This window comes from Geospiza fortis, unplaced genomic scaffold (genome assembly GCF_000277835.1).
Source record: "Geospiza fortis unplaced genomic scaffold, GeoFor_1.0 scaffold662, whole genome shotgun sequence".
NCBI lineage: Eukaryota > Metazoa > Chordata > Aves > Passeriformes > Thraupidae > Geospiza > Geospiza fortis.
Window position 1 is genome coordinate 1,449,479 of NW_005054450.1, and position 14,174 is coordinate 1,463,652.

The following is a 14,174-nucleotide window of genomic DNA, read 5'->3' on the forward strand; positions in this document are numbered from 1 at the left end:
AGAGGTGGGGGCAGTGCCATGGAAACGGGCTCTTTCCTGGGGAAACGCGCTGCTGCCCCCCTCCCCATCCCGGGTGCCCCCTTTGAGGAGCTGTCAGGACCCTGAGTGAGTGTCACACGACCCAAGGACCAGGCGTGACCAAGCCTATTTTCTGCCTCAAATTTGATTGATTAAAAAACTTTTTAGGAAAACCATGTTAAAAGAAAAAAAAAAAAAAAGGGGAAAAAAAAAAAGAAAAAAAATTAAACAGAAAGGGAAAAGGGGGTGGGGGAAAAGGGAAAGGCCTCAGTGCTGAGTTTCCCTGGCAATAGCACCAGGGGACAAGTGTCAGAGGCATATAAACAGCATAACCAGGCCAAAAATAAAGGTCAAAGGAAGCATGAAACTTAACACAACACTGATTAAGATAATGATGAAGCAGGGGACCCTAGAAAAAAAAATAAGTGTGACACACAGAAGCATGCACACAGAAATGCTCCAAGTGATGGCCAAGAGACCTGGTATGTGGGAATAGTACCTGATTCCCTCACCTCCAGGGCTTGCTAGGCTCTGGAGGTACCTGGAGAAGAGTGGAAATGGAGGAGAAGCCCAAGTGGAGGATTTGAGAAGTCTGTGCTATCCCCCCAGGCTGGTTGCTATAGGCTGAGCCTGCCAAACGACAACAAGCCCCAGAGCCAAGAGGTCCCTCCCATAACACAGACACTCTGTCCCAGCCAAGCCATGCTTGAATTTGCAACCAAATTCCTCAAAAGAGTTTCCCTGACACTGGGAGGAGAGCCCGAGTGTGTGTGAATCACAGAGGCCCTGCTGACACCAATGCTGGCTCAGGATCTGGCTCTTTGCCCTTAAGCAACTGGTATAAAAAAGCCTCAGAGATGCCAAGAGGGGCGGATTCTGGTCAGACCTCCCTGCCCACCTCCTCCCCCTTGCCCAGGCTGATTCTGCAGAAAGCCCAGAAAGGCTGAAGGACTCGGAATGCAAGTCCAAGAATGTCATACCCTTCGGCATTTCCCTACTCCATCTCCTAACCTCCAGGATGATCTCACATTTTTGGAGCCCAGCTCACAACTTGCAATTTCCTGGGACTGGCTGTGTTACTCTTGCCAAGAGGTAGCAAAGAAACTGCAAATTGTTCACCAGCTTCTTCCTCTGTGAGTTTGGGACTTTAAAGCTTGCACAATATAAAGTGCAGAAGCACAAAAGGTTTTCCACTTTTTCTGTACCACTTTCCCATTGGGAGTAACTCTCATCCCCTAGAAAATATCCTTGTTCTGCCTTTTCTGGCATATCAGAGTCCTGGCAGAGCTGTCTCTGGGAATTCAGTGGGACAGGGATGTGCATGGGCTTCCTTGCCCCTTGCATTTGGCCTCCAGGGAGGCCACTACATCTCACTCATTTCCTTAATTTTGCCCAAGTAAAATTCTGATAGAATTCTGGACAGAAAATGTTGTTCTTTTTCCTGACAAATATCTTGGGGAAAATAAGCTTTTCATTGAAAATTTTCTTCCGTGTAGTCTTTATCATGAAGAAATGCAAAGAAATGTTTTCACAAAAAGGCTGACAAAGTACTACATGTATGTTTATCCCCACACTCTCTGCATTTCACTTGGTCAGAAGGCTGTTTTCCATCAAATACATTTCAATGCAAAATTTCCAGCGTCATATTCATGTGTCTCCACCCTCCTCCATCATTGATATTCACGGTCTTTTGTAAAGAATGATTCAATTAAACCACTGATGTTCCTCACTAGAGGAGTCTGAACAGTGAGAGGAACTACCCAAAAGTAGTGCCAGGCCAGGCTTTGTTCAAATATTCACCAAAGATGTGCAGGTTAGGAGGGGCTGGCCACCACCAGCTCACACTTCCAGAAAAACTGCTATGGAAAAAAAACCCTAAAATCACTGCTCTGATCCCTGACATTACTGGCTGAAAAATGGGATTTGAAAAATAATAATGGAAAACAAGGTCTTTTAATTTCATTTTTGAGCCATTATGGTTCATGTTTGCATTCTCTTTTTTTTTTTTTTCCCTTGGTAATCAGAAGAGAGAGAAATGTGATTAAAAACTAAAAAAAGTCCTCCCAAACAAACAATGAAAGCTGAGATTCTCATGGGTGCAGGAACTGGACCTGTGTCTATGGATTTGAAGAGAAAACACCAAATGTCCTCAGGCACCGGGTAAAAGGAAGAGTTGGCAATTTTATGTTTTGGTTAATGTTTTTACAAAATGTACAGAAAGTCAAAGACACCAAAGATACTTGAAAAGGTATTCTTTAAAGGTATTTTGTAGAAGTTTGCCTCCTCCACATCTGATAACAATGATTTGACACCTGCTCAGATGTGTGCACAGCCCTGAGATGGGATGAGAAACTAGTGCTGGGATCACAGTGTGCAAAACTGGTTCTTTTCTACTTTTTGCAAGGAAAACCAACCCCATCTCTCCAAACCAACAGTGGAACTTTGAGATTTTCTGCCCAGATGTTGGATAACTGTTCAGCAGTATGACAAGCCCTTTTATCAAGATCTTTTTTGCATTTTCCAATGAAAATAATACTCTGCATTCACAAAAGCTTTGTGAGCAAATATCTGTTTTACTTTATAATGTGCTTAAACTGATTTCTCTTGTTCAGAAAGAAAACAGAGCAACTTTTGCAATTAAACTGGAGGAGAAAAGGAACATGCCAGATCTGAAAATGACCTGGAGTGAAGGCACAGATGCTTTTCCAGCAGCACACATTCCCTCCCCTCTTCTGGCAGCCTCGGCTCAGCAAAGGAGCAACTTTCCCTGGCTGCTGCTCTCTGAGGCAGCACCATTTGGTCCCCTCTGGCACAGAGAACCCTGCCAGTGCCCATGGTGTGCCAGAGGGTTCCAGGCACCCAGGCAGCGGGCTCGTAGGGAACATACCCTGCCACCCCTGTGTCCCTGCACATGCAGGACCCAAGAATCACACACACCTTGCAAACATGTGCAGAGCACACAAAACTCCCTAGCCATGGCCAAGGAACTGTCAGGAGAACACTAGCAAAAGCTGCTTCTTGACAGCGAGTCATTTATATTTTAGCTTCGTTCCATTATCCTAACGAATCCTTCATCAGCAGATGCAATATTAACAGCAGAAAATCAGCTCATTACATCCGGGGGGATTTCATCAAGATGACAATCATATATGCAGCTACCCGAGCCTGGAGAGGACACAGCTCCTGTTACTTAGTTAGCCCGGTTTCATCTTAGAGGCTTTTGCTTCTTTTTTTTACCTTTTGGGGGGGACAGAGGTTGGTAGTTAAAGAGGAGGGTGTCCCAAACAACCACAAGATCCCAGAGCTTTTAGGATGTTGGTCCACAGACAGATTCACTCAGCTGGGAAATGCTCCAGCCCATCCACAGGAGCAGCAGATTTTTGAAAGGACAAAAAAACCCTCACAAAATCTGCACCCTCTGTAGGTCCAAGGGCATTTCTCTGTGAAGTTCTGACTCGTATACTCTTGATTTAAAATGAGGGAAATGGGTACGCACATTTCAGGGTTACTTCTGTTTTTCACAGTCATCCCAGGCACTACAGGCTGAGAATTCCTGCAGCAAAAAGGCTGCCTGGGTGCCCTCTGCTCACCATCAGAGCAGCCAGATGAGGGGCTGAGTGAGCTCCCCACACCTGTCTGCTGCACCAGACACACCAGCAGCTCCCCAGGCAACGCAGCGTGGGGCTTGGAGCCCTCACAGGGTTGCCAAAAACCAGCAACACTGCAAAGCTTGTTTCTCACTGCCTGCACAGCTGGGGCCTGGTACTACTGCCTGAAAATTACCTTCCAGCTCTTCCTCCCCTATTAAGGGTCTTCCTCAACAGCAGCAACCCAAGAAATCCTTGGCAGCCCCAGTCTGAAGAGTCACTACAGCTTCAGACCTCCTCCCTGCATGCTAAGGAGCTTTAGTGCCCACCCTAAGATTCCGTGGAGGAACAAAGATCTCCTGCCCACTTCTCACTGCCTTTGCCACCACATGCAACAAAGCCTGGTGATTTCAGCTGGAGAGCAACCTGGCTTTCAGGACTTCCTCTCCATCAGGGGCTGAAGCTGGAGAGACCAGTATGGAACTCAACACAGATCACTCATGGCAGATCCTGGCTTCTGGACAAGCCTCTCTGCTCTCAGCCTCAACCACCCAGCACAGCTAAAGGAAGAAGTTGAGCTCATCTCCTCCAACTCAGAGGGGGCTGGGGTGGGCATTTCACATTTCCCCAGCAGGGCTGGATTTCTGCACAGCAAGGAATATGTTCCTGGGATGTCAACTCCAATCTCTACTGCGCTCTGACAGATTTAAGCTCCAGTTTGTCCGACAACATCCCAAAGTGTAAGAAACTGGGGGCAGACTCTCTAATCAGGCTGTAGGACAAAGGCCTGGTCTGACCCTGTCACTTCCACTTACTCTTGCTGTCCATCTTGCTCCCCCCACCCTCTCGGCAGCCTCCCGGCCCACCCTGGGCTGCCCTCCCTTCCCTAACACAGCTGGGCTAATCCTGCTCCTCCCGCGTCCAGCACAAATCCTCCCCAGAGTAAACCAATCCTGGGAATTTTTATTAGATTATCAGCCTGCCAGCTCAGTGCTGGCTGGACTAATCCTAATCAGGACTGATTTCTATTAGCCAGCTTCAGGGAGGAGCTGTGCTATCCCAGCACCCCAGGCCCACACTGGGGGAGCCTGAGGCCTTTTAGCCCATTCTATACAAATTTTCCTTTTAGAAAGGAACAAATTTTGCCCAGGATCATCAGCAAATGCAAAGTTTGCGTGTGGGCTGTGTGGGCAGCCATGGGGCAAACTTGTCCCCGTCTCATCACTGAGCTGCAAGAGAAGCCAGTGGGGTCCAGGCTCCACAGCCCCTCCAGTCCCAGCTCCTGGCTGGTGTGGCCAGTTAGTGCCACATGGAAAGATGCACTGTGGCAGGGGACATGAGCCTGCTAGGTTGCAGGCTGAGATGACGCGCTCATTTCAGACAAGAGGACAAGCAGCCACAGCTTGAGTGACCAGGACAGAGGTTTGCAGTGCTGGCTGAGTCAGTGAGGTCTCCATGCCCCATTACCCATGCCCAAAGCAATCTACTCTCACCTCTTTCCCCATTCTATTAAAGCAAACTGTCGCTCAGGTATTTCCCTCCTAACCCCAACCCTGGCCCTGGAACTGACCTGATGGAAAATGTTCGCTATGTACCGAGGCTGGTGAAAGTTTTGCTGCTGACTTAACAGGATTTGAGACAAGCCACGAGGGCAGCTTGGGCGGCAGCTCACGAGAAGGGTGTTGCGAGGAGCGGGGCTGTGTCCCTGCCTCTGTCCCTTTGTCCCATCCAGCTCCGTGCTGAAAGCACAGCTATTCGCAGCAGCCCCCAGGGGACTCCACAGCACTCGGAGCTCAGCCAGCTGCGCTGCAGCCGCTCCGCGGCCGCACAGAGACATCACACAGCAAGCACGCAGGAAAGCCTCTCTTCCCAAAACTGACCGTGTGTCTTTAAAACCTTCCAGAGAAGATGGGTCATTTAGACGCAGTTGCTGTTAAGCCTTTTTAAACTTCTCTGCTCACCCTCTGACAATCACACCATCTTTGCTTTGCCTGCCGGAGGAGGAATTGCCTGTGGGACTGACAGCTGCGTTTCCTGGGGACCGTGGATGGTTCTTTCTGACATGGTGCTCAAGTGAACAGGTTGTCCTCCCTGCTAGAGGGACAGCATTGCACCAGACAGGGCTTCAAAAAAGCCGAGAGATGTCCCAGGCTGAGGCCAAGAGAAAATGTGCTTTTACATCCTTACAAGAAGCCCCAGAGTGGGAGCTGAGAGGCAGAGCCCTGCCTGGAGCTCAGGGGACTGCTCCTACGTGGCCAGCTTTGCAGAGGCAAAGCAACCACACAACCCCAACAAGGGAAATATCTTCTAAAGGAGCAGCTCCATAGTCAGTGCCTCCAGACACTCCATCAGCTCAGAACCTTGTTCTGTGCTCATGCAAATCAGTGCAAATCATGAGTAACTCCAGAACATCAGGCTGTAACTCAGTGCAGATCAAGCCCTCTTTCTCCTTTCCGGCCAGGCTTAGAGCACTAGCAGTACTCTGGTAGGTGGCAAGGTTTCCTAAGAGAGTTAACCAGATCCGGCTGGAATCAGAGGCTGCAGCAGGCTTCCTGATGTCAGAGAGAGAAATGGGGGACTTGGCCCAAACCCTCCAGAAACCACATCAAAAAGAGATGTGGGTGAGAGCCAAGAACAGATGATCCAACTGTGAAAGGGCTTTGTATGCGTATGTGTTTGTCTGTGTGCATGCGTGCAAGCCGAGGGGAGAGGAAAAATCAAACGAAAGAGAGAAAGGAAAGAGGAGGAGTAAGAATGAACACAAAGATGGAAAGAAAAGGTGTGGAGGCACGACATCAAGAAGGGACCAAAGCTGTCACAATGTGTGTGGCCTGTGTGCAGGCACGCGATGAACAACAAAACATGGCAATGATATATAATAGATGTCATGTGTTAATGATAAACGCAGATCAGGAGAAATACTGGGTCTGTCTTGAGCACCTCCCAGCCCAGATCTCAGACAGCTGCACAACCATGAGGCCAGGTTTGTTTCAGTAAGGCAGCGCAACTCCTTCAACCTTGATGGAGCCCTGGCAATGGGCATCCTCTGGAAAACCCTGCACACTCCTTGCTCTGCTGCAAACCCAGGTACTGCTCTGCTCGTGTGCATTGAGTGCTCCCACAGAGGCAAAGAAGAAGGCAGTAGATTTCCATGGGGGGGAGTTGGAAGAGCTGTGGCTGGGGACCAGGACACTTGACTCCAAGTTCTGTGATTTAGCTAAAAAATTGACATTTAGCCTGTTTAGAAGGAAAGCAGTGGTAGCATTACACAGTGCAGGCAGGATGGGGTTGTGATCCCAGACTCCTCACTCAGCACTGCCTTCCCCAAACCCATCAATGATGCACTGAGGGAAGATTTCTGTGACTCGGCTTTGCCCACGCTGCAGGAGGTCCCCACGATACAGGGGTCTGCAATAAATAAATCATGTATCTCTGCTCTGGGAGAGCAGCATCTCACCCAAACCAGCTCCTCAAGCATGTCTACTCCCCCTCTGAGGGATGCCCATCAGTAGGAGAACCGGGGTGAGCACTGGCCAACATCCTCTCACAGCCCAGTGGGACACTGCAAGGACTGCAAAATCCAAGGGTGGATATGCCCCTCAAATGTCAGCCTGTCCTCTTGCAGCTGGACTACCAATGCAGGCTGGGACAAAACCTGATCTGGGGGCTGTTCCCCATTCCAGCTGTGATTGTTCCATGGTGCAGAAGGAATACTTTGCAGAATTCACCTCCACACCGTGCCTAATGACCCCATTAGACACCTCTCCTTTCTCACTTTACTGCTGTGCCTCCCACTCACATAACCTGGCAGGGAAACTCCAGGTAAGGCAGACGAGATTCAGGAAACAGCCAAATTCAAACCTCTTGTTGAAATCCATAGTCTGGGGGATGGAGAAATAATAGTGAGGCCTTTATATCTGAAAGCTTGTACTATAGCCCAGATGTTGCCTGAAAAATGCTTGAGTACCATGGGTGGAGGTAAAAGGGAAGATAATCCATCCAGCAAACTGGGAACAAAAGAAGAAAAGGGATAATGCAAGAGATACAACCAGGTGAACAGTGGGGACACCAGAAGAGAAAATGGGATAAACCCAAGCTGCTTCTGTGCTTCACAGGAGCTCTGGTCTCGAGCAAGGACACTAACATGGACCTGGCCTCGCCATCCAGAGCGGCTGTGGTCAGGTATGGACTGTGTCCAGCTGCGTGTTCCCTGAAAGCCGTGCCATGCCCAAATGCAATAAAGGAAAGTTTAGACTTTCCTCTTCCCACTGCCTCTTTTCCTTTTCCTTTTCCTTTTCCTTTTCCTTTTCCTTTCCTTTTCCTTTTTCTTCTTCTTTTCCTTTCTCTCTTTCTTTTCTTTCCAATTTATCAGCAGATTGTGAGGGGCTGAGTGGCGCTCGCCTCACCCTGCTAAATAAAGCTTTGGTATTTCTGATAAAGCCATCAAATTCCTTATCACACTGACAGAAAGAGCATTTAAAGAGACACACACACTCTCCAGCACCCTCCACTTCCCAGTCCCCGGCACCTCAGGGTAACCTTTCTGAGCTGAAATGAAAGGGAGTGTGTGTAGAGGGAGGTAGGTGTTCGGAGCCCTGTGTTTTCCAAGCCCTGAGCCCATGTTGTGAGGGGACCTGGCCTGTTTAACCTTTAAAGAGGGAGGTTGGGTTCTGTCAGGCTGTCCTGAATACTGGGACAGATTCGATAGCTCTGTGTAAATAATGCAGGCTGAGATGTGGCATCAATAGAAATGCCCTGCAACAACAAGAATATTGATAGCCGGAAAATCCTATGAGGAGTACAGCAAATCCAAGTGTCTGTAGGTGCTTTAAAACTAGGAAAAGAGGAAGAGAACCAGTGTTTTTTGGCTGTCATGTGTCCCAACTGGCCCTGCCATTGCCACTTGGATGTGCCCTTCCTCATTATGGCCTTGACAGCCTGGACTTTGGCACTGCCTCTTGCCTGCTACACCAGCCTGAAATCTGCCCCCAGCCCTCAAGTGATGTGACAGTGGTGCAGGCAGCTGTTGGGAACCCCTGTTTCCCTCCCTGCAAACACAGCCCAGAGACATTCTCTCTCCTTTGCCACAGCACAGGCTGTTGTTTAACCTTCAAATTTATTATTTTTAATTATTTTGATTTATAAAAGCACGCAGCAGTTAAAACCACATTAAATAAACTCAGCGTTACGGCGCTTAACAAACACACATAACTTTGGACTTCTGAGGACTCCATAAAATAATCATCCGCCTGGAAGTCGCTGCAGCCGCCCGCCCGCGCCTGCCCCAGCGCGCTCCCGCCTCACCGGGCTCCCCACCACCACCACCACCACCACCCACGGCCACGCATCTCCTCGCCGCTCCGGCCAAACAGGATCCGCGCTGGCACGGCTCCGCCGCCGCACGCCATCCCACCCTGTGCCCAGCCTTGGCCTCCTGGCATCCCTCCTCACCACCCTCACCCCGCTCCTCTTCCCCCTCCACAGCCTCCACGCCTCTCCAGCCTGGCTTTCTGCCCTTCTCCAAAAGGATATTTCAGTCTCTGACCTTCCCTTCCCCAAAGGTGCTCCATTCCATCTTACACACTGCTGAGATTTCAAAAGAAGAGCTCAGAATGTTTTGATACCATGAAAATCAAAGAGCATTAGGTGCCGCCTGCCTTTGCAGCTCCTTTACTCAGCTTCAAATCCACTTTTGAACACCAGTCCCTCTCCTTGCTAAGCACACAAACAAGCCTGGAAGAAATGAAGAAGAGGAAACAAGGAAAGGAAGGAGAAGAAGAATGAATAAGAAAGTGAGAACACCTGTCTGGTAAACTCCACCCAGGATCCCATTGGGAAAGGCTGTTTTAGGACCTAATCCAGCATTAATGAGATCTCTGCTTCCATTGCCTCTGCATGAAACCTCTGCCATCAGCTGAACGCTGGAGGTGTGGGCGCTGTCTTGCAGCCCCTCTCCCCGCCTTCCCATGGATCACAGAGACATGAGGAGCACACACTATCCTCCTCTCATCTGTCCCTAGGTTCCAGAGGCAATAAAACATGCCTGTGCTTTTAAATCCCAATCACTGGCTGCTTCTCAGAATGACAGGGCCATCCCTAGAAACTCAGTGGGTGGGCCTGAGACACAGGCAGAAAGTCGAGGGAAGAGACTCCTGCTCCTCGGTTTCACTGGCATCTGCAGTGAAACACCAGTGATTTATACAGGAAGTAGGTGAGGAGCAATTATAATTGATTGGGAATCATTTCCTGATGGTGTCTGGATATGACTGATGGTGCCGTCCGACTGCTAAAGGACAGCAGGTGCCGAAGAGACAATCTGTAGTTCCCGTCTGCTAAGCTGAATGTGCCACAAACCACCAAACCCTCTTCTATACAAACTGCTGCTTGGAGAGATGCAGTTATCCCCAAACCAATCCTGTCCTCGGGGATGAGCCTCTGAGCCTCTTGGTGGCCATGGTCTGACACTGAACCTTTCTGTGCTTTGGTACAGCACGAGCCCGAGAGATACCTGCCTCCCATGAGAACTGCAAGGGGAAGATTTCCGTGTGCAATTCAACTGCTAACGCACATCCTACACTTCCCTTCTTTTCTCTAGATCCTAATACATATATAGTACAGTGACATTTCACATCTCTACAGCAACTCACGCCTAAGCCCATGCTACCTCACAGATGATATTCCTGAGTGCCTACCCTTCCTCATAAGGAAGAGCAGAAAAAAAATCATAAACAAATCCTTTTGTTAAAAGTCACAAGCAAGTATCCCAAACCCCTGCTTCAAGTTCCCAACAGAAACTGCAGAAGCTCAATGAACCTCTCCAGGAATTCACCAGCAGACATGAAAGGCTTTTGGAGGCTGCAGTGATGGTGGAGATCTACAAATGGGGAAACTTAGTCATTAAAGATTAACATGTTTCGTCCCCAGCAGAGCCAACGAGGAGCTCATTTTCATCCACCTCCTGCTCCAGCCACCAACTCATCCTGCCTTGCAACGGAGCAATGAGGACAGCAACCCTCTGCCCCAATTTGAGCTCAGGAAAAGAACTTTTAGGCTGGATGGTGTTGGGATTTTGTTGTTTTTGTTGTTTTTCTCCCTGTTTGTATCGAGCTACAGGAGATAATGGAGAGGACTGGACGTGGGGCAGACTGGGAGGACACTGTGCTGACCTCCTTGCCCGCAGTTGTAGTTTGTTCCTCTGGGAAAGCTCCCGAGCATGCTGTGACTGTTGGGAGCTGAGACAGGGGACTCAGACATGCTAAATATAAAGGCTGAAGGACTGAAGAGGGTTTTTGGGTTGTTGTTCATGGGGAGGGGTGGAGGTAAAGGAAGGGGCTGGGTCACAAATTGCCTGCAGTCACAGTAGCCTGTCAATAAATTTTGCATCCACTTCACTTTCTGACAGGGATTCATTCCCTAATATGGGGCTGGCAGCTTTCTGGGTTATTTCGAGTGTGTGTGATAAAGTTTCCTGGATACTGATGGCTTCCTAGTATCAGGATTCTGAAAAAAAACCAGCAACATGCCTTGATGTGTGGGGTAAAGAGAGGAATCGTGGCTAATTACAGGCCTTTCTGCAAAACGAGGCAGTACAGGGGTGTGAAACACGGTCCCTTCATCATCAGAGGACAGAGCTCTCTGGAGCCAGGAGCTGAAACTTCCTACTAAAGAGTGCCCTGAAGATTTTATCATGTGCCAAAACCTTTCCTGCAAAGATTCTAAGCACAGAGGAAAGGCAACCTTGCACCCTTCTTTATGGCTGCTCCATTATGCCCGACCCCTTGTGCACCAGGTGATTTTTGAGGATGAGACGGCCTGAGGCGGTTGGGCTAAAATATCAGAGGCAGGCAAAGGGAAATCAAGGCTGAGAGAGGTATTTTCATCTCTTGATAACTTGTTTAAGGTTAAATGGGTCATGGCAAAGCCAAGAAAAAAAGCTGGGTCCCAAACCAGCACTCACATGCTCTGGGTTGCACTGCGTTCCCCACCTTCTGGCAGTGATTTCAGAAGCCCAGAGAGACCTGCTCCTTGCACTTTGATAAGGCAAATTATCTCTCATCTATTCCCAGCTGATTTCCTTAAACCTACCCCAGCAGCCCCCACACTCCATTACTGACAGCTCCGGCGTACTTGTCTAACCAGAGCCTCTGCTTTGTCCTTACTCTCAGCTTCAAGACCAAGTTTTCCATGTTACCACATCTTCAGCACATGGGGAAAGTCCCCCAGGAAAACATGGCCTCAGAGGGATCTGCTCATGCCAGGCTGTACCACAGTGAGCACCACGCTCTGCCCAAAAGGCAGATGGGCTTTCTGAACCAAATTCTCTGTTTTCTAATGCACAAAATTGGAAAATCCTGAAAACTGACCCCAGCAGATGTCCTCGGGGGTCTTTCTGACTTGGATGAGCTCTTAAAAGTAGAATAAAGCAAAGCATGACATAGGTGATGTGCCATGACTGCAAACGCGCCCAGCTCTCTCCACCTTCTCCCTGACTCAGTCCCGGGGAGCATTTCTGTTGGGAGCTAGAGCTGTGCCACGCAAACCACTGTTCAGGAATGGCAGGGAGCCCTCCACGGGCTCCTCTCCAAGAGTGCTGGGGCCAGAGGACACTTTCTGCCATGCCTTGATGAGGCTGCCAGCTCCTGTCATCCTCAGCACTGGGCAGGGAATCCCAAGACTGTGTTTCTCTGCAATGCTCAGCTGAGACTCCTGAGGGCAGCTCTGAAGATAAAGGGATTGGGAACCTGTAAAACCAAAGCTGCTGCCACACCTGCTGGTTTGGAGTGACTTGTCTTTAGGGACACCTCAGTGAAATGAGCTTGGTGAGATCTTGGTCCACAGTGTTAGACTGGCTGGAAAGGACAGGACTGGGCTGAAGGGAGGGAATCTTCTGCGGGAGCGGGTGGACAAGGGCACTCGGCAACGCTGTGGAAACTTGTAAAGGAGAAGCCAGTCCCTCAATTCATGTCTGCATCAGTTTCAGGCAAATACATTTTACCTGGAATTTGCAACAGGCAAGTAGTGTTCTCAGAGTCCCACAGCAGCACAGCTAACAAGCAGCAACTTGCTGATCTGCCATAACATGATCATTTACATTCATGTGAATGTACCCTTGGAACCATTGCAGTGTTAACCTCAGTGTCCTAGCCAAAATCCATCTCAAGCCACTGCTTGCTGCCTACAGAAATTCCCCAGTCAGTTTCCAAAGTAGAGGGTCAAGTTCCTTACATCCTGCCCTGGGCTGCTGCCAAAAGTACCAAAGGCTAGCACAGGGGTAGAAATCCAGGAGTTAAAGAGGGGACTCTCCTATTGACCACATACACCACCACTGACTTGAACCAGGGAAATTTTTACCCCTGCCTCGAATCACAAGAGACCACAGAAAGAGAGAAGAAGATCACAACTGTGGAACCAACACATCCCAGCCCTCTGGCACCTCCCTCACCTAAGCTGGGAGTAATGGAAGCAGGACCTGAGCATAAGAATCTCCCTCCCTTGTGACCAGGGTGTTCCCCCACATGGCACATGGTCGCCCTCCCATTACTACTGCTTGCTTCAGGCACACAGGCCACCCACTGCACACAGATCCTGCAGTCCTGCCATCTGAAAGGCATGATACTGGCACAGCCTGAGAGGAAGCAGCCATCAGTATGGCCAAGGTGCTGTCAGGAAGGGGAGATGACAAGGAGGGCCCTGTAACAACCCAGCTCTGTGGCTGGACAGAGTAGACAAGGGAAGTGTGTTTGGGGCTACCTAGCAACTCTGTGGCCACAAGAACAAAGCTATGGAGAGAATGGCGCAGTTCTCTACAAGCTGCTCTGACACCCAGCATTTATTTATTTATTTATTTATATTATTATTATTTTTGCTTTGGGCACCAGCTAGTTCTGGGCCACAAGGGGTTAACCACAAAAGCTGCTTTCTCTGCCTTCACTCTACCTCAATTTCCACTGCTCCCATCACCTTCCTCCCCCACCCCCTGATCTTATGAAAAAAACCCATCAAAATAACTATTTTATGTCTCCAAATATGCAGATCATTTTCTTTAATGAAAGATGCTTGACGTCTCCGATCCAATTAATATGCAAATGCAGGCGAGGATTTATTTGTGACATTCTGTCTGGGTGAGAGAAAACAAAAAAGGCCTGTTAACCAAAACACTAATTGCTGTGACTGATTGTCACATATCATCATTTTCATAGGATCTCCTCCATCCCTGGCTTGCAGGGAGCTGTGAACCAGGACTCGGAGACGAGCAGACACCAAGGAGAAACAGGGCAACCAGCTACCTGCCTGGCACGCTCGGATGAGCCGAGGCCTCCTTCCTGCTGTACGTCAAGCCCCTCCAGCTTGCATCCCTCCCCAGCCCAACCAGCAGAGGTATTGGAAGCAGTTTTTCATGACCCCTTTTGTGCTTTCTGGGCAAGATATTCTGTTATCCTTCAAAAGCCTCAGGAGTTGCCAGTGTCAGTCTTCTCTTTGCACAATTACAAACGGTGCTTAGGAAGCACCACACTACCTTGAAGTTTCAAGAAGTGCCCATATAAGATGTACTGAACTGGAATCTCATCA